General features: G+C 37.3%; 1 protein-coding gene across 4 annotated transcripts in view; it reads left to right on the top strand.

Annotated features, from left to right (window-relative positions):
* Kcnt2 (potassium sodium-activated channel subfamily T member 2) overlaps positions 1-21,256 on the top strand; it is a 344,440-nt gene that overhangs the window by 58,223 nt on the left and 264,961 nt on the right. The window lies entirely within an intron of this gene.

Raw genomic sequence — 21,256 nt, 5'->3', positions numbered from 1 at the left:
TTTTTGGAAGTTATATTATTTTATTTTGTCTTCATTTAAATTGCTTAGAAGAAAATTTCACATTTAGCCTGTTAATTTTACTTGAATTAAATGAATTGAGTGTGGATATTTTATTATGATCTATGCAGATTTCACACACAATTCCTCAGCAGTGGTTAAGATGGTACTTGCTTCAAGAAACTCATTAAATTATGCCATTTTTTAGTTAGACATGACTGTCAACCCCTCACACTCATATAATATGATATTCTACCTAAAATGCTTTCTTTTGAAGTGTAGGAAGGACATCATCCACTTTGTCAGGATGCACTTCTGTTATGTTTTCGTAAGAGCAGTGAAGAAAGAGAATCAATAGATCCCTTTATCTCTACTTAGTAATTTAGAAAGACATTTCGATGTCTTGATAATTCGATAAAGAAGTTAACTTCATTGAAGGCTAAATAATGTATCATAAAAGAGTGAATATGCTTTCATCTGATAATTGTAAATCAACTGAAGAGTTGATCATTGATTTTCTTGATCAAGTAGATTGATTATCTGATCTTATTCACAGATAGGTTATCAAAGTTCTTTTTTATCTCCCTTTTCAAGTCATCTTTTGCTTCTTACATCATTTTCGGTGAGATTAAATGGGCATGTGGGAAGCAAAGTAAAATTACCTTAATTAATAAAAGTGCTGTGTGTGCTGGGCCAGATGGAAATTCTTCTTTTTATCTCACTGTTCTTTTTGTCTAAGTAGTGATCAGTCATATGATCTTTGTATGAAAAGAACATCCCCAGGGACCATGGAAAATTGCATCTTGACAATTAATTAAGGCCAAGTTGCAGTGCTTACAAGGATTGTTGTATTTCTCAAGAGATGACATGAGATGATATTTCCTGTTTTCAAAAAAATTGTCATTTTCAATTATGATGAAGTCCAAATATTATTAGAATTTTTGTATAAATAAGATTTTATTCCATTTCTGCATTTGTTAAATAGGAGTGCCTTAACATTTATGAATTATTGTGCAGATGCTTAGGGAGAGGAAGAAACTCATAATTTTAGGAATTAAATTACCAGCCATTCTTCTTTTTAAAATGTAACATACAGTGAGCATAATTATCTAGGTCATTGAAGACTGTTATTTTGGAATTAGAGTTCCATCTCTGTGTTTCCAACTGGCAGTAATGTTGACCCTTATATTTTTCCTATTCATGCTACTTTACACTTACTAAAAAGGGTAGTGTTGTGTAGGTATCCATGCAGTGACTTGATAGGGCATATAAGAAAATCTGTAGTTTTACTAAGAGTTTGAAGTTTGTTGTATTTATAAGTATTCTGGCATGTCACTAAATTGCCTTATTTTTACACAATGGGCAGCTTCCTATTACATTCTAAACGTCTCAAAAATAAATCACACACATCATTGAGACTTACTCAGTTAAGCAGGGCACATAGAAAAGTGAATGTTTAATAGTTGAGCTGCCGGTCAATTTCTAAGCTCCTCAGGGAAATGATTGCCATGTTTATTCAGCTCGTGGTAGCATCATTCTCTGTTGGTCATGATTCAGAGCACATTAGGAAGGTAAAGTTCTGCCAAGGAAATGCACAGAAGAAACATTGTTCCATGTTTATGCTGGACCTCACTCTAATGAGCTGGGCTTCCTGTCACCTGCCCCTGCCTGTGAAAGCTGGAAGTCTCTATTCATAAATGACTTAGCATCTTTGTAAGCAGCAGAAGAAGGAAGCAGCTTGTGAGAGTATTCATGTTTTAACTTGGTGTCATGCTACATTATGAGTCCCTGGCTCACAAAATCTAAGTCACCACAGTTTCAGCAACATAGTACAATAATCTAAAGGGCCTTTCATAACCCCAATTCTCATTAGAAACCCACTTCTTTTACAGCTCTTGTCATCGCCAGCATCCTTAAAATCCTTATACTGTCCTACCACGTACTGGTTCTCCCATTCTACCTCTCTGTCATTGTTACACCAATAGTCCCAAATTTAACACAAACTGAAATAAAATTAGATCTCTTTGTGCAGTGTTTTCGAATTACGATATGATAAAAGTGAAAACACAAAACTTATGGATTCATGGGAGAATCAAGAATCTCCGTGCATTTGAGCATCTGTTACTCCCCATTAGCCTCTACACAGTAGGCATTTAGGAGGAGAACATTTTCTTGATGGAGTAGAGGCCAAGCTGGGGCTCTGGCCTCCTCCTCTTTGGAGAAGTGCTGTGAAGTCATCCACCATGGAATTATGTGAGTGCACGGCAGTGTGAAATTTTGTGGATGCTTGGGTTTATCATCAGTCCTAAGTATGTGAACATGACAATTTTTTTTTAGGTATAGAGAAAATATCTTTTAGGAACATCATCATTCCCCCTGATGTCACTTGAGACTTTCCATGGGCTTCTCATGTCTCCTCTTGTTTGCTTTCTACACATAGCATCTCCTCTTGCTCCTCCCAAGGCCCTCACAGCCTTTGGTTCAACAAGCTGAAGCATCTGCCTGGAGGGAGCAGGCTCCCATGATAACAAGGCAGAAAGGGAATAGAAGTGAGAAACAGAGCTTGTTCAGTTTCCTGGTGTCTGCCTGCTGATTTATTTTAAAACCTCTCTGACTGATCTGTGCTTATTTTTAAGCTTGCATGCACGAGTAAAATATAAATGTGTCTATGCTTAAGATCCTAGATGGTGTCCTATATGTTAATGCCAGGGATAATAGACTGAAGAAAGACATTTCTTTGACTTTGATATTCATTTCTTATGATAGAACATACTTATATATAATGGAAAATTCCTCATTTTCTTCTGACAGTGATCAGAAAAATGTGCTGTTTTTAAAATAAACCATCTTCATTCTGTGTATTCTCTTACATATGATACTTGAAGCAAAACAGTTAAGAGAAATGTAGACAATCTAAATGTTTGATTTTTTCCAAATAATTTTGCCAGGATCTTTTTAATTTTTTCTCCTTTCACTCCTGCTGAGAAAGTGCATACATTTGGAATTCAGAGCATTTCAGCACTGAGTGTATCATCTTTCCTGTAAGCTGGTAATGAGCATATGGGAGTGAGGCTGAACGGAAGACAAGCTGTTGATTTCTATTGAATACTCAAAAATATAAGGTATATATATTTTTAAAAAATTTTGCTATCCAGTGATGAGCTGAAATGCAACAAAATTTGGGCACACAAATTTAAAATCATCCTAATGTGTGAATTAAAGGAAATTTTTAAAAAAGTAGCATTGCAACAATTTTGTTCATCATTTAGACAGTTACAGTTTCAAGAAAGGGAATTAGGAACCACAAAGGAACCCAGATCTCCCCCAATAGCAGCAAGAGAAGGACCGTCAGACCTTTCATGATGCCATCCATGTTTTTGCTAGCTTTTGCTTTGTTATTTTTGGAATCAGATAATTGGGCATAACATATTTAGAGCTCTGAACCTCTAAGAAAGATTTTTGAACATATATAGAAACTAGTGATGTTAAGTGATTTTAAAGGAGATGCTTACATTTTTCTTGTGTCTGTTGAGAAAGTGGTCTTGGAGAAATTGATGTACTTCTTTAAAGGATGGGTGGGAATTGAGAAACCCATTTTATTTCCACTTTTATGACATGGGGAATGAGAGACATCTCACACTGCTGGATCCTGTTCTCTTCGTGAATCAGTTAGACTGCATGGGAAGGCTGCCTCTATTTTGGGGTAGTCTGGTTAGAACAAGGCCTTGTGAAGTTGGCCTTAGAGTATTTGTCAAAACCATGCTGCCTTTTTTTTAGGATCCTGATCCTTCCACCTGTTTCTAATTTAGGTCTCTAGCCTTAGGGACAATGGGAATTCCAAAACGTCTCTGGATAAGGAATTCACATGGCTCTTTGTAACATCACCGTGGTTATCTGCTGAAGCCTACAGTAGGACTCTGTTCACAGAGTCTGCTGATGTCACCTTTCAGGAAGTGCTTCAACAAGACCCTGCTGGCAGTTCAAAAATACTGCTCTATTGTTTTAGTAAATTGATAGGGTTTTAGAAAGAGTTAATACACATCAGAAATAGTTCTGGGTGGTATTACTTGTTTGTGATACAATGTGTTGAATTACATAATAAAATTATATTTGTATATGCCATTAATATCCAGTGATGAATGTATAATGATATATTATATGGCTTTATATCTTAGCCTATTCATTCTTTCTTGTGTGTGGCTGTTATGTATTCAGTGTGCTTCTAGCAACTAGTGGAAACAGATGCAGAGAACCACTTTCAAACCTTTAGCGGAGCTCAGAAAATTCTTGTGAAGAGAGGGAGAAGGATTATAGGAGCCAGAGGGGTCAAGGACATCACAAGGAAACCCATAGAATCAGCTAACTTAGACTCACAGGTGCTCATAGTGCTAAACTGATAACCAGAGAGCTTGCATGGGACTGACCTAGGGCCTCTACATATATGCGACAGTTGTGTAGTTTTGTCTTCTTATGAGACTCCTAACAGTGGGGGCAGGGACTGTCTCTGACGATTTTGTTGGCTTTTGGGACCCCGTTCCTCATACTGGGTTGCCTTTTCCAGCCTTAATACAAGCAAGGCAAGGCGCTTAGTCAAACTGCAACTTGATATGCCATGTTTTGTGTTGCTGTCCATGGAAGGCTCACCCTTTTCTAAACAGAAGTGGAGGAGGGGTGGATGGTGGGGGGAGGTGGGGAAGGTGGGAGTGGAAGGAGAGGAGGGAGGGTTAAACTGTGGTCCGGATGTAAAATAAATGAATATTAAAAAACAAAAACAAGCAAGCAAACAAAAAAACAAAAACAAAACAAAAAACATAGCTTCACCCTCATGAGTGGACCAGTGCAGATTATAAAAGGCCTTGAGTCTTCAAATCTGATACCTTGTTTGTTCACACTCCATTGGTTTGTTACCTTCTGACATGCATTGTTACTGAATACTTACTAAGGGCCAGAGCCTGGGTCCCAACAGTCTTATTAAATCATTTCTGTCCTGCCAGGTATTCTATAGAAGCCTATGTGATAAACCTCTAACAGGGACGAGCAGAAAGGGAGACTTATTCATTGTTAACATGTTGGGAAGAGGGACAGAGAGATCAGTGACCCTTCTTATGTACCTCTGGAGTCCTGACAGGGTTATGATAAGTGAGGGGCCAGAATTCTACAAACTGAGCAGTGCTGGTCAGGCTGTGGTTCTGTCCATCACTGTCTTGAGCCCAGAGCTTTAGTTGTCCTACAAGGTGGTCTGACAAATTGTCAAAACTGAGTGAAATTTCTTTCTAGGAGATAAGTTCCCCTCTGGCTGGTATCGGTCTTTTCCTTTTCCCAACCTGAGATTCCTGTGGGAAATTCCAGATCTTTGAGGGCGGTCTGTTGTTTTTATAGCTTGATAGCCAAAGTGAAGGACACAAGTATCTCTTTAGAATATTTTCATTCCTTCTAGGCATGCCAGTTACACATTCTTGGCTTTATTTTAATTCATCAGTCTTGAAGTTAATATACCTGAGTCGGAAGCAAATATATTCAGAGTGTAAGTAGGAATGAATTTCAGGGCATTCATTTCTTGCCATGCAACTGCATGGATGAACCATTTCTCTAAATCCTCTTGGCATTTAGTTACCTTTGGAAAGTTTGGTCTGAATATTTGTATGGGTGAATTATATTCACTTTTAAACTCACAAATATTTTAAGATTTTTACAATGACCAAAAGGTAACAAACAAAGAAACAAAGATAATTTCTTCTGTAATGGTAATCAGATGGATGCTTCTAACTAAATGACACTCTTTATTTAGTCTTGGGAGAACGAAACTTTACAAAGTTGGTTAATTAGTTACCTTGTAATCTCTATTAAATTCACCTAAGTCATAGACACACTGAGAAGTGAGTGAAGCCACTCAAGAATATCACCATTCATAACAATTTCACAGTTCAAAATAGTAAAAGTATTATCTACACAGTGAATGTAATCAAAAATTACATGAGATGTAGAGAAATCATTTAGAGGATTTGGAGTTTGTAAGCAAGCTTCTGCTTCACCATTACTTTCATACCTATGCACGCTGGAACTTCCCAGTATCTTTCTTTTCTAAGCAGTAGGGAACATATCATTAAAGCAGACTGAGGCAAAAGGGAACAGGAGAGTACATGTGTGTTGTAGGTCTACCCATGCCTTCGTTTTCAAAGGACAACAAACACGTTTAGATTCAACCACAGATTTTAGAATCAAAATAGATGACACAGTGGAGTGCAAAGTTTCCAATAGGCACAGAGTTTTTCCAACACATCGAGGCAACATAACTATTTTAACAAGAAAAGTGGGTGGATGTTCATGAAAGGAGGGAGAAGGGAATCCTTATACCTTGTGTTGCAATGATGGATTGGACTTTCTTTTATTGAAACATAGAAAAGAAAAAGCAAGCTCCCAAATGGATAATTGATGCTTAAACTTTGTCGTACACTGTTGGTTACGATAAAAACACTCATAAAATAAAAAAGTGAACATTTTTATTAGCGTTTTCATCATGCTGCATCTGTCAAAGTTGCATGGTGTATTACACATGAGGACATTCTGTCCACAAACACTGTGTTCAATAGTCCAATGAACAGAGACCCTAGATCTAATATTGCCTGAAAATAATACTCTGCCCAAAGCAGCTTTAAGTTGGGAACAGTTTCTTCTGGTTCACAGTTCCAGGTAGTCCTTCCTGGTGGGGAAGTCAGGGCAACAGGGATTGAAAGCAGCTGCTCGCATGGAATCTATAATCTGGCATAGACAATGATGAATGTGTGCTGTCGCTCACCCTCCTTTGTCCATTTATGTAATTCAGGGTCCCGGTAAATAATGCTGCCTCCACCAGTGGGTTGGCCTCATTGCAGCAATTAGTACAGCCAAGATAATCTTCCATGGACTTGTCCAGAGGCCCCTCTCTCAGATGATGCTAAACATTTTAGATGTTATTTTACTTGTTTTAGAATTTTAGCCATCTTTTTAAATTGTGTACGACTATTTTCTCTGACTAGATTTCCAGGATTAACATTTGAAAACATCAGGCTCAAATAATCCACCATCAGGGAAAGCTCATCATTAACATTTCAGTTATTTATCTCTTATTTTGGCACACCTGAAGTAATGTCCAGCTTTTTGTTTAGTCTCAAATCCAAATTCTCCTAGTACTTTAGTCTTATTTAGCTTTGATTTCAAAGGAAGAAGAACCAAGTCAAAACAAAACAACAAAAAGATACAGTAACAATAGCTCTTATGCAGTCCAAAAGTCATACCCCGGTACACATTCATACCCGTACACATAGGTAGCTGGAGAGTTCTCCAGTTCTGCCTGGCCTGCGGTCAGGAAAAATCTCTCTCACCCGCCAGTCCCACAGCCGCTCAGACTCAACTGAGTAAACACACAGAGACTTATATTGCTTATAAACTGTATGGTTGTGGCAGGCTTCTTGCTATCTAATTCTTCTATCTTAAATTAACCCATGTCTATTAGTCTATAAGTTGCCACATGGCTCGTGGCCTTCCAGTACCTTACATATTGCTTGTCATGGCAGCGGCTGGCAGTGTCTCTCTGACTCAGCCTTCCACTTCCCAGAATTCTCCTCTCTCCTTGTCCCGCCTATACTTCCTGCTGGCCAATCAGTGTTTTATTTATTAACTAATCAGAGCAACACATTTAACAAACAGAATATCCCACAGCACACATATTTTAAAAAGTTTAAAAAAAATGCATGCTGATATTCATAATACTTAGTGTACAAGACTTTCTTTGAAAAAAATGCAAAAATGAAAGTTTCTTACTCAGTTATTTTAGAAGCTCCAGGGGCAGATTGCCTTCACATCCTGCTACCTTAGAAACCATCCTAGTTTGTAAGGACCAATCAGGTTAAACCCTCACTAGGGGACACCAAGGTATGAAGTTTGGTTATACAAATCAAAACAGAGACCGCTTCAGCACCCTTGTTTTTCTGCCTCAATAAGTTCTCAGGGACCTAATGACTCACATAGAGTGCTCAAACGTTCCCTGTCATACAGTAAACACCCAAGTAGATAATGGCAGAATAGCATGAACTGGTGCCACGGAACTGGAGCGATAAATGATAAGAACCAGTTACAAAATGGCAGCTGCCAATAATGGTTCAGGAAAAGCCAAACAGCAGGTAGGAAGTCAACATCCAAGTCACACTGATTGGGGAGAAACCTACCAAGTGTCAATTTCATAGAAAATTCAAAATAAATTCCAAATACTAGTTCTTCTGCTTCACCAAATAGAGATTTTAAAAAAGGAGCTGATGTTTGCTGAGGCAGAAAGATAAGAAAATGTCCTTGAAGTAAAATGATTCCAGCAGCTGCTGGTACTCTTCACACCATCTTCTCCATCTGGGATCACATTGCTGTAACTTGATGATCTCAAAATGTGTCCTGAGTCTGTTTTAAGTTACCAGGATTATTATTGTAGTTACTAAGAGTCGGAGCCTGGGCTCTGATATTCTCAGATAGTCAGGTTCAGAAAAAAAAAATCCATAATAAACCAAATAAACTAACAAGTAACAAGCAAAAGCCTAACAATATTTATTCAATGTGAACATGTTGGGAAGAGGGCAAAGGCCCAGTAACCTCCTAGTCCATCTTCGGGATCCTAACATAAGGGTTAGATTTAAGTAGAGGGTCAGAGTTGTGCATAACCAAGCAGTACTGGACAAGCTCTGGTTCAGCTCATCACTGTGTAGTCTCCAGGGCTCAGTCTCTATTGCATGGTGTCCTCATAAACAATCAGCATTGAGTGAAATCTCTTCCAGTGAGAGATGATCTTCAACTGCCTGGCACAGGATTTGTTAATTTATATCTCCCAGCCTGAGACTTACAGAAAATTTTACTTCCTTAAGGTGTCCTGATTTGAATCTCTGAGAGTCAAAGTGAAAGACACAAAATTAATTCTCTTTTGTATTTCCTCATTCCTTGTACGAGATTGGGTTTTCCTATGACTCAACAAAGAAGCCATTGCTCAGTGTAGACCTCTCAGTCTTGGATTTCTCAGCTCATCCCTTTGTACTGTAATAAATATATATCTTCTTTTGTGGGATTCCACAGAGGCTACCTAGTGAGACTTTACTCAGGGTCAGAGAATCTGAGCTTGCTTTACCCAGCAGGGCTGCATGATGGGATGATTTGACTATGGGTGTGGTTACCAGGTGTTTGGGAGGGTCTACGCTTGGCTGTGCAGTGTGCTTTGATCTTGCAAGGGAGAGGTCTTTTGCTTATCCCCTTGGCATTGTTTAAAAAGACCTTTTGAATAAACAGGGGGCAACTAGGTATTGAGCCAGGGCCCTCCTGAAGCTATCCTGTGTCTCTGTCTTTCTCATCATCATCTAGGTCTCTCTTTTTATCTAATATTTTCTCATTCCTCTTTCCTCCACCCAAGAACCCTTCAATAGGTGGGAGCAGGTCAGAGCTTGACTCCCACAGACTCCCACATTCTTTTCATAAGTTATTCAATATACAGTATTTTTATGGCAACAGAAAACACACCGAGGCAGGGGAAACTATTTTGTGTTGATTAATTCTGTAATAATTCACTTTAGAATACTCAGAGTTCATGGATCAGAAAATGTGGTCACAACAGAAAAAAAAGTGAAAGAAAAATCCATTCCAAAACTATGTATTTCATTAAAAAAACCAGAAATATTGCCTCATCAGAACTTAACATTTGAAAGAATTCTTTAAAAATTGTAGCAATCAGATTCCCTTTGTTTACTCAGTATAAAAAGGCAATGAAAAAGTTTCCCAGTTTTTATTTGTTAGTTTCTGTTATTTTTTAAAATTCTCATATCCTCACTTTCTTAACTCATGTATGTGTTGTTTATTTAATGTGTGAGTCTGTGGAGTTTCTCAAGATTTATGACTCATTGTGTGGCCCAAGTCACTGCAAAATGCCAAGTCCCTGGATGCATTCTAGTCAGAATCGGGCTGATTTGTGACTAAAGCTGAGATCCAGTCTCTCTCTCTCTCTCTTTTCCCCCTTGGAGTCATCCATCACCTCTGGCTCTTATAAATTTTCTGCATCCTCTTCTGCATAGATTCCTAAGCATTGAGGGGAGGGCTTTGACAAAGACATCTTTGTCTTGGATTTTGTTACTCCAAAGCTTACTTCTGTTCTGTTAGAATTTGGGATTATGAATTCCTCCATTTAAAAAAATTTGCATTGTTTTTGTGAAAGTTTGTGTCCATTAAAAAAAATCATTCTCATATAAACAAATAAGATCACCCAACCAGTCAGAAATAGTATCTTTATCATATCATAATTCCTATACCTAAATGGACATAGATATAAAAGATATGGATAGTTAGATGCTGGATATGGATGGGTGAGGGGAAAAAAGGAGAAAAATAGTAATAATTAAATGTAGTCAGTCTGTGTTTAAAATTAAAAATGAAAGATGTTTATGTAATTTTTCTATCTTCTGGTCTATTCAGAATTTATCTAAATAATTAACTGAAGTAGAAAGTGTTGCTGAAGTTAAAGTAAATGTTTCTTTATAATTATTACGTTTTTCTAGTCTGCTAAAATGTAACATTTTGAGATGGATGTGATTCAAGTTGAGACATCTGCTGTCTGTCCAGTGAAGGATGAGGAAATAGCTACACTACCTCATCATCTCCCTTTCTGGTTTCTTCAAAACATTTTATTTGCAATGCTAAAAGGTCTTTACATTCTATCCTGTTGGCAAAGTGATGTAATGGTTTCAGTTGCCTGTATGCTGTCTCAGTAGCCCTGTTTACTGTAGCATCTCCCTCCCAGAGTCCAAGTATTTTATCCTTCTCCCCACCACCAATACCTTTCTCACTCTGCCTCTCCCTCCCTTGAACTCATGATTCTCCTGCCTCAGCTTTTAGAATTCTGGAATTACAGCTTATGCCACTATGCCCAGCTTTTAGTTCATTTCTTAAAGGCATAGGTTTCTTTAAAGATTGTTATCCTCTTCCTGTGCTGCGACTACCCAAGAGCATCATCTTCTGTTATGATTTACCTGCTTTCGGTTAAGGTATGCTGTTTTTATACTGGGAGTCACTGTTAGACAAACCTTCACATCTTTCGTTGTTCTTTTTTGTTTAACACAAGATAATCCCATGTTTTCAAGTGTTAATTATTTGCTGGAAGAAATTTTATATTATTCTAATTCATCAGACCTTTCATTGTATTTTACTGAACATATTATTAAATACTTCTGTTAAAATATGTCTCAGTTTTGTCTTATGAAGGTTCCAAGTGCTTTTTTTTTATAACACAATTTTCCCCAGTTACAAAGATTTGTAACAAGTGGGAGTTTCATCACTTGCATTCTTATGCTTAGGTTTTTCTACCCACCACTCTTCTTTTGGGAACAGTTTAGTAGGCTAGTGAGTTTTCAGAACTGTGAGGTCAGGTGGCTAGAAAATAAAAACAGTGTGACTGATAAAATATGTATGTGGGATGGGTACATGGCTCAGTTGCTAAAGTGCTTATCATGCAAGTGCGATGACCTGAGTTTGCTCCTCAGTGCCCACATAAAAAATGTTGGTATGAGGGTGTGCACTTGTAATCTGAGCTGGGGAGCTGGAGCCAGGCACATCCCTGGGCTTTCCTGGCCAATGATCCTTGATTAATCCATGAGCTCCAGGACAGATACCCTGTCTCAAAAAACAAGATGGCTAATGCCTAAGGAAGGACACCTGAGGTTGTCCTCTGGTCTACATGCACATGCGCATTTACATGCTATATGCACTTTCCATACACATAGGAAAAAAAATAAAGAGAGAGAATCATTCAGATGGAGATTTTCCTCAATAAAGGAGAAAAGAAATACAAAGTTGTGGCCAAGTTGAGTGGAGTAGTTAGGCATACAGAGGCTCTAAGAAAATGCATTTCACTTATGATGGATACAAACAGTATCCTTAGCACAAGTAAAAACTCACTAAAACAAGCTAAAGGCTTTGACTTTGAATGATACCCACAGATCACTTTCACTACAAACCTTTTACTTTGAAAGATACTACGTAAGAGTGAAAAGGAAATCCCCCAAATGTAGAAAGTGGCCTGTGACAGGTAAGGATGGGTGAGAATATGAAGTTAGAATTGATGAATCAGCCTGCCTCCATCTTATAGTATAGACAAACTAGGCTCATTCCTGTTTATAATCATACCTCTGTTTCTCATGGATGGGGCTATGCCCCACCTGTAAACTTAAGTACAAATGGTTCTGTGTTCCTGTTCTATGAACAGACAACCATGTCTTTGTTTCAAAAAGTTTTTATAACCATCTTGCAATCCTATCTTTGTTTCAGAGGGTTGTTATGACTCCCTTGTTATGACTAACTGTTGGTATGACTACCTTACTATGACCACCTTGCAATTGTGTCTTTGCTTCAGGAGATGTCATTATGACTAACTTTGCATATGTTCTGCTTTTATAACTCCACCTATTTTCCATGCCAAATCTCCCATTTGGAAACCCTCTACCCCTGAGCTATAAGAAACACATCTTCCTCACATCCAATGCTGATCTCTTGAACACCACCTTTGGGGGAGGCAGCTTGTATACATGCAGAAATAGCTTGCTTTAATTAATTGCTTGCTTTAATTAATTTGGGCATGATGATTTGGGTTGGTGATCTTTCTCCTCATATCTTTGATATTAAGAGAACCTGCACTTATTTCAAGTGAGAAAAACAATCTGACACTTTATCAAATGTTGAATTTATATTTACTATATGACCCCATACTTTCATGAATAGCTTTAACTAAAGAGAAATGGAAACATATGTTCATATAAAAATTGTACATAGATATTAGTAGTGTTACTCTTGTTAGTTCCAAAGTGGAAGCCAACTAAATAACCATCAGTGCATGGACAGACAATATCAAACTGACATATGCATTCAAAAGAATATACAACAAGATATTAAGTACTGATACATGCTACAACATGGATGAATGTTGAAACCATTAGACAAAATAGAGGAAACTCATAAAAAGATGAAAAGCTCTTGATTCAAAATATATAAAACATTCGAATAGAGGAATGTGTGAAGGGTAGATCTATAGTTTCTCAGGGCAGTACAAAGTTCTGGGTAACAGGGTCTCTTTGGGGCAGCCTGAAATGTTCTAGGATTTCACTGTTGATTGTTGTACAATTTGTTATTAGGTTAAAAGCCTTTAAAGTGTGTGCTTTAAGTCAGTTCAGTATGTACCACATGAAGTTCATTGTAATAAATCCATTCTAAGGAAGGAAGGCTGAGCTGCTGTTTATGTACTCTGTCTTTCCCTCTACTTGGATGACTTATTACAAAATGAATGGTGAAGGAAGGAGCTTCATGGATGAAATTGGTTAATTTTCTTCTTGTTCTCTCTTTATCAAAAAAATTATTTTTTTGCGTGTTTGAGTATTTTCCTGCATGCATGTAAGTGTATTGTATGAGTGCCTTGTGTCTATTGAGTCAGAAGAGGGGGTCACAGTACCTGGAAGGAGAATTAGAGATGGGTGTGAACTGACATGTGTATGCGGCTTGCCTTTTGTGAAATGCAGAAGTCTAATCCTTAGTATTTTTTTCAGTGACTGTTAGTAAGATTAGGGCTGGGGAAAATGTTTCGTGATTTATATCAAGTTGCTTTTTCCATGTGTGGAGAAAATGTATCTGCATAGTTATAAATCTGCAAATACACCAGGCTTTGGAGGAGACCATTAGGTTTGGATTTCAAAAAGAATATTTTGTGAAAATCAAGCTCCCTTTTCCATTGCTCTTTTGTCTGCAAAACATTTGTAAACATTGATAACAGCAAGCTTCATTTTGTGTGTGTGTGTGTGTGTGTGTGTGTGTGTGTGTGTGTGTAAAAATAGCTATCATTGCATGTTTTCCTTTCTTAAACTGCCCATAGCCTGAGAAAACCACACTGCTAAGTCTCTGAGTGGACATTGTTTTGTAAAGAGAAATTCTGTTGGTGTGCTGGCATGCTGCTTAGGTAATGCTTTTTCCATGAACTCTGTGCCTGAAAACAGTTTAGGTTGGGAAGGGAGAATATGGAATCACATCAAAGAAAATGCCCAAACCATCTGAATGTTTCTGACATTTAGCAATTCAATTTTAGATAAGAGACACATTAGGCACTTTCCTTGGATACTAAATTTAAAATTCCCATAGTTGCCCTTTTCGTCATTTTAACTACAGCCCCATTTACAACTGAAACACTCACTTTCAGAAGAGCGCTATTAGGCACAGAACCTCCTAAAAAAGTATTTGTTTTAGAATTGGTAAGATATTCACATTATGTAAAAATTCTTCAAAGTGAGTAAATGGGAACAATGCCAAAATTCTTTGCTAGAACTTACTCTCTCCAGCTTATTTTGCAAAGATAGCTTAGCTGGATCATCTGCCTATGCTCTAAGATGTAGTCTACATGTGTGTGTGCTCGCGCGCACACACACACATACATACACACACACACACATATACACACACACCATAATCGTATATTAATATATACTTATGTATCTTCTTACTCATTATTCAGGTGCTGGTGACTCTTCAGTGTGTTTCACACATTTCCATTTTAACTTTACAGAAATTCTTTCAGATATTTCTATGGCCATGTAAGGGTATGCCTTCAATTAGAGATGTAGTGCCATTTCTTAGATATTTAGATTGCCTCAGAGAGTTATTTACACTACTGTGCATATGAATAATTTATTACTTTTGATTGCTGAGTAACTTTCTATTGTATATGAAGATTCCTTTGTTTGTTTGGTTATTCACTCTTCAAGGATGCCTGACTGCTAATGGGATTGGTGGTGTCTGAATAAAACTTCCATGAATTTATGAGAATGTGGCTTTTTATTCCTCTCACCTAAACACTTGAATCCATTTGCTGGATTATGTAGTTATTGCCTGGTTGGTTGTTTTAGGAGATGATCTTACTGGTTCCCACATTGGTTGCACCCTTTTCATGAATATCCCCATTCCATATGTAAACCAGTCCCCACACCCTCATAGCCTTAATGTCACCAGCGATTTTAATTGTTGTCAGGCTGATAAGTAAGGCATCATATGGAATGGATGCAATTGAAATTATTAAATGATTACCTATTTCCATAAGAATCTCTCAGAAAATTATAAATTACATAGCATTAGCAAAAAAAAAATAGACATCATTTTTCTTTTTTCTTGTTTTTGGTTTTTCGAAACAGGGTTTCTCTGTGTAGTTTTTCGTCTTTTCTGGAACTCACTTTGTAGACCAGGCTGGCCTCGAACTCACAGAGATCCGCCTGCCTCTGCCTCCCAAGTGCTGGGATTAAAGGCGTGCGCCACCACCGCCCTGCCAAGACATCATTTTTCTAACATGGGATAATTCTTCAAAGTTTAAAAAAATCTAAGTTAAGAGTTATAGTTTATGATTTTAAAAATAGGTTTATGATGAGAATTGTTGACTGCCAATGTTTTCTTGTCCTTTTCTCAGTTGTACTCAAGACTTGGAAGGTATTAAGTGTGATTTATTGCTATCCCATCAGACACAGTTTACAGGTCTGTGTTCATCTAGCAAGAGACAGCAGCTTGATAGTGTGTCATGATGCTATTGAAAGGTATTTCATTGAGACTAGACTTTGCTGCTTTTGATTTGGGGATCTTACAATTTCAGTATTTTAAAATGTGGACTCTTTCACATGTTTGATGTTGAAGAGGGACAGAGGGGACCATTTATCTAGGTATCAAATATAAATGTTTGGAAGCTACAAATTAAATCCTGAACCAAGATGTAGAAACTTTCACTTTAGTAAAATCACCCCGAGAATTATTGGGTCAGTAATGTTTAAGAGGAACAGGAATCATACAATACATGCCAATCTCAATATCCCCTCCCTCCTTCCCTTCCCATCTCCTCATCTACCGCTCCCCCAGAGTTACTCCCTTGCCATTTCCCTTCAGAAAGAGGGTACATCTCATGGTGTCATATTGGTCATTTCTCTAGGTTGGTATTTAGCCAACTGATCTTTTTTATTTATTTATTTATTTTTTTTTTTGGTTTTTCGAGACAGGGTTTCTCTTGTGTAGCTTTGCGCCTTTCCTGGAACTCACTTGGTAGCCCAGGCTGGCCTCGAACTCACGGAGATCCACCTGGCTCTGCCTCCCGAGTGCTGGGATTAAAGGCGTGCGCCACCACCGCCCGGCTGATCTTTTTTATTTTTATTTATTTATTTATTTTAGACAGGGTTTCTTTGTGTAGCTTTGGAGCCTGTTCTGGAACTCACTCACAGAGATCTTCCAGCCTCTGCCTCCTCAGTGCTGGGACCAAAGTCATGCGCCAGGCTGATCTTTGTTCTTAATAGCGCCTCAGTCTAGGCCAGGCTAAATCTTTTCTCTGTTTCCTTTACTCGCATTTTACAACTTAATTGGGTGTTCTTCTATATTGATCACCCTTTACCAGGACCAAATGCTCCTTGTCTTCATGAGGAGAAGCACGCATTCTCAGCTTGCTGGTGCTTTCCAGAGACGGCTTAGTGTATCACCTCAGCAAGCATGTTGGGATCTACAGAGGGATTTACATCATTTAGATAGATAATAGATACACCACCGGAAAACATGGCAGTCAAATAAAGATCGATAAAACAATGGACTTAAAAGTAGCTTCGGCTTTTCAGCTGTAGTTAGATGAAACGGAATTTCTTTTTCTTCAGGAAGTCATTTGTTCTAACTCCCATTCCTTTGAAGGCTATAAAGTTAATGGACCCGAGGATGGGATTGAGTGTATGTGTAGGGCCATCTCCTTTATTTAGTAGCATTGTTGCAAAATCATAGTTATACAAAGCATGTTTACCACAAATTAAGGCTCTTTGAAGTTCTATGCTCCATTTCATCCATTTTTTTTTCTTTTCGTCTGTTTGTTTGGAAAAAAGACTGGCTGAAATGTTGTGACTATATTTATGTTTACAGAATGGTGGTGCATACATTTTTTTGTTCACAGGGTGTAAGAAATTTTCATTTGACTATGGACACGTTTTCAAAGCTGTATTCCTTTAAACAACAGATACATTTCAAGTATGTGCAAACAAGTTGTTCAACTGTTTAAAATCATGACTAAAATCATAAATAGTCTTATGTATTTCTTTCTCTTATACCTGATACTATGTATTAAACATATAAAATCTTTAAGCCATTTTAAACCACAAAATGTGAAATTCTATGTGCTTTTATTTCTTTTTGTTAATCATTTTGAATGTAAAACTCTTGATTTTTGTTTTCATTTAACAGGGGCAAGTACTGATTGTACTTAAAATGCTGCTAACTCCATATTTTGCATATCTTAAAATTAATTTTATAAACTGCTAAATGAAAACATAGAAATCATGGACAATAATATATCCCAAAAGGAAAGGTGCAGTTTAGGATTTCCGTCTCCTCATTTATCACCTCTTTATGGTACTCTCCCTTAAAAACCACCATCTGGTTTTTGAAATGTATATAATTATTATGTGTACTTGGCCTACTGTGCAGTAGCACACTATAATCTTTTGTCCAACTCAGTGTACAGTCCTTTTAATACACATTTTCCTGTCTCCCCAGTATTCTCTGCACCTTCTGATCACCACCATTTACTCTGAATTTCCATGAGATCAACTTTTTAGACTCTTTACATGTGTGAGATTCTCTGGCACTTGATTTTCTGTGCCTGGCTTATTTTACTTACAGTGATGATCTTTGGTTTCATCCATATTTTGACAAATGACAGAATCTCCATTTTTTAATGGCTGAATTTTATTACGTTTTGTTTATGTACCACATTTTCTTTGTTTATTTGTCATCAGTTAATGAATACAGGCTACTGTGAATAGTACTGAAATGACTACTGAGGGAAATGATGTAGAATATTATTTTAAGATGTGTTACACTCATTAATGCTGTGGAATATTTATTGAATGATGCAAAGAATTGCTGTGTTCTTTTATGTTGCATTTGTCTAACTCTGTGAAGCTGTGTTACTTTGCCTGTCTAAAACACCTGATGGATATAATAAAGAGATGAATGGCTAATAGCAAGGCAGGAGAAAGGATAGGCAGAGATGGCAGGCAGAGAAAATAAATAGGAGTAGAAATTTGGGAAGAGAAGATTGGGGAGGGAAGAAAAAAAGAGAGAAAATGAGAGGATGAATCTGGGGGCCAGCCACTTAGTCACACAGCCAGACACAGAGTAAGAAGGAAAGAAAAGATATACAGAAATAGAGAAAGGTAAAAGCCAAAAGACAAAACATGGACAGGATAATTTAAGTTAATAAAAAGCTTGCAAGAAACAAGCCACACTAAATCCTGGCATTAATAAGTAATAATAAATCTCCATGTGTATATATTTGAGAGCTGGGTGGCAGGCTCTTCAAAGAGTAAAGAGTAAAATCACCAACTACAAATGGTCAGGTTGACATACTGATAGAAGAATGAATTGATTCTAAATGTTTGATCTCTTTATTATAAACACATTTTTTGTAGTTCAATGGGCTGCTGCTTTACAGATATTAATGATAGATAACTCTATAGGTATACACTCAAAAATCTCCTAACACAATCTTCTAAGTATTCAATTTTCATTCACATCTTCAGTCAGTAAACATTCTTTTAAATTCCATGATACTATCTCATCACACAGGAAGTAGGTGGATAAACATGGAGAACATATTTAATATATGGAGATAGGGAATAACAGGCTCAGTATATTAAGAGTACTGCTGTTCCTTCAGAGGACTCTGGATTGTTTACCAGTACCACATGGTGACTCACAACCACCTGTAATCCATATTCCAGGGGATCCAATGCCTTCTTCTGCATCAAACACAGGCATGGTGGATACACATAAATACAGGCAAAGCACTCATACACGTAAAATAAAATAAAACATCTGAAAATGAAGTGAGTTTGAGCAAGGATCCACATTACTCCCTCTGCAAAAATCTTACATCATTATTTTTGCTTCAGCAGACCAGAAGACACAATAGAAATGAATCTTCTGTGCTGTTGTAACTGGAAACCATTCTCAGACTCTTGACCTGTGGAGTCCTAATCTTCCACAATGTGTTAGTGTTGTAACATAATCTGTGATTTCTTTTGCTTGACTGTATATTGCATTTTAAAACAAATGTATTTATTCTACTACTTCCACCCCAGCTTTTTGTTTTCTTTTTGTCACACATGGAAGATGAGATATAATTAGCAAAGGGAACTGTTGGACTTTATTTTACTCCAAGTGGTTTTCTAGCTCTGTGAAATATAACTAGATGTCCATTGTCTTGGTTATTGTTCTATTGCTATGATGAAACACCACGACTAAGGCAACTTATAAAAGGAACATATACTTGGGGGCTTGCTTGCAATTTCAGAGGGTTATTTAATGACCATCATGGCAGGCTGTGTGGCATCAGATTAGGTAGGCATGGCTCTGGAGCAGTAGCTGAGAGCTTACATCCCAATCCACAGGCAGCAGTTGTGGGTGGTGGTCACAGAGAGACAGTGGAAGAGACAGAGATACAGACATATATATATATATATATATATATATATATATATATATATATATATATATATATAATATAGATAGATGAGAGAGAGAGAGAGAGAGAGAGAGAGAGAGAGAGAGAGAGAGAGAGAGAGAGAGAGAGAGAGAGAGAGAGAGAGAGAGAGAGACTGAGCCTGGACCCACTTCCTTCAACAAGGTCACACGTACTAATCCATCCCAAAGTTTTCCACCAACTAGGAACCAAACACTGGAAAATGTGAGTCTATGGGGCCATTCTTGTTCACGTCACTACACCCCTGTTTCCATTATAGGTGAAGTTGGAGGGAAGGGGAGTCATTAACATTTCCAAGGTTTCTGTATTTGATAAGACATGGACTAAAAGTTTTAGCATAGATTTGCTGACTCTCTTTATGGACAGACATCCACTACTCGTTTTTTGTTTGTTGTTTTGTTTTAACCATTCACATAAATTGACTGTTTCTACTGAGGTTGGTTCTGGCTTTGATTCTCAAGTTCTGTGTGTGTGCACTGATTGGTTGATGTTAAATGCTGCTTTTTTTTTTTTTCCGACAGAAACTATTTGATCTCATCTTTATTTTGCATTATATTGCTTCATTTGAGTGTTTTTGGTCTATCTAACTTTTCTCCACGGGGAACTGAATTGGAAATTATTAGTGGTAGAAATATTGGCTACTTCCTTCCCCCATGTATACTCCTGATTTGCAGTCACACGTAGAGTTTATATTTGAATGGTTCAGGTGGGGTTTATGTTTGAATGGTTCAGTTTCTGTCAGTTTGCTCCTGATCTTTCACTAATATGAGGAGGTTCTGACATCGTGTAGAGGAAAACAGAATGTTCTTAGGGGAATTATAAAATATGCAGAAGCATAGTCTCCTCTGGCCTTTAAAAAGGCTTAGGGCAATCTTTTTACTCAAAGATAATATTAAATTGTAGTCACAGTGTTAATAGTCTCCAAAATGTGTCTATCCTTAAATACAGACTTCAACAAAGGAAACATTTTTCAATTCATTTTGTAGTTGTTTAAATTTGAGCATTCATTTATGGATACATGGGGATTTATTTCACAGGCATTACTTCAGAATATATGAGGAGTTTATGAAACTATTTCAATACAAAAGCAAAACCTGACAGTATTCCATGCAGCTAATCTCCTGCTCAGGACAGAAGGTCATGTTTTAAGCTTCTGTGTCAATCTGCTGATGCCATAAGACACACAAATAAGTTGGGTGACCAGGACCTTGCACATGCCATAAAATATTCTCTGGGAATATATTTTGGAATGCTTTCACTGAGTGTGGGTTGATCTCTAATCAATTGAGAGGATTCTGGGAGAAAGCATACCACTCAAAATATAATTTGTTCTAAATTATAGTACTTTATACATCAGTCAAGTTCATTTAATTAAATTATTTTTAGTGGCTAATAATTAGAGGATTTGACAGATTACTTTTAGATGGTAGAAGGTTATTCATCTAACACTGGTTTCTAAGATTTTGTGTAAGTTAGTAGTGAGATTGTGCCAGTGTGCTTCCAGAAACCCATGAATTGTAACCCACCTGAAGGTGATGACCAGTTTAAATAAGGATAATGTCCTGATTTTAAGTTTAAAATCCAAATGAAACTCTGAATTCTGCAATGTGGAAAATAACTCTACCAATAATGTCAAATAATGCTATAATAGCTTAGAAACATGAGTATCATTTAAGTATT

The sequence above is a fragment of the Peromyscus leucopus genome, chromosome 15 (genome assembly GCF_004664715.2).
Source record: "Peromyscus leucopus breed LL Stock chromosome 15, UCI_PerLeu_2.1, whole genome shotgun sequence".
NCBI classification, from domain to species: Eukaryota; Metazoa; Chordata; class Mammalia; order Rodentia; family Cricetidae; genus Peromyscus; species Peromyscus leucopus.
Note: the sequence above shows the minus strand (reverse complement) of the source record. Positions and strands in the feature narration are given on the sequence as shown.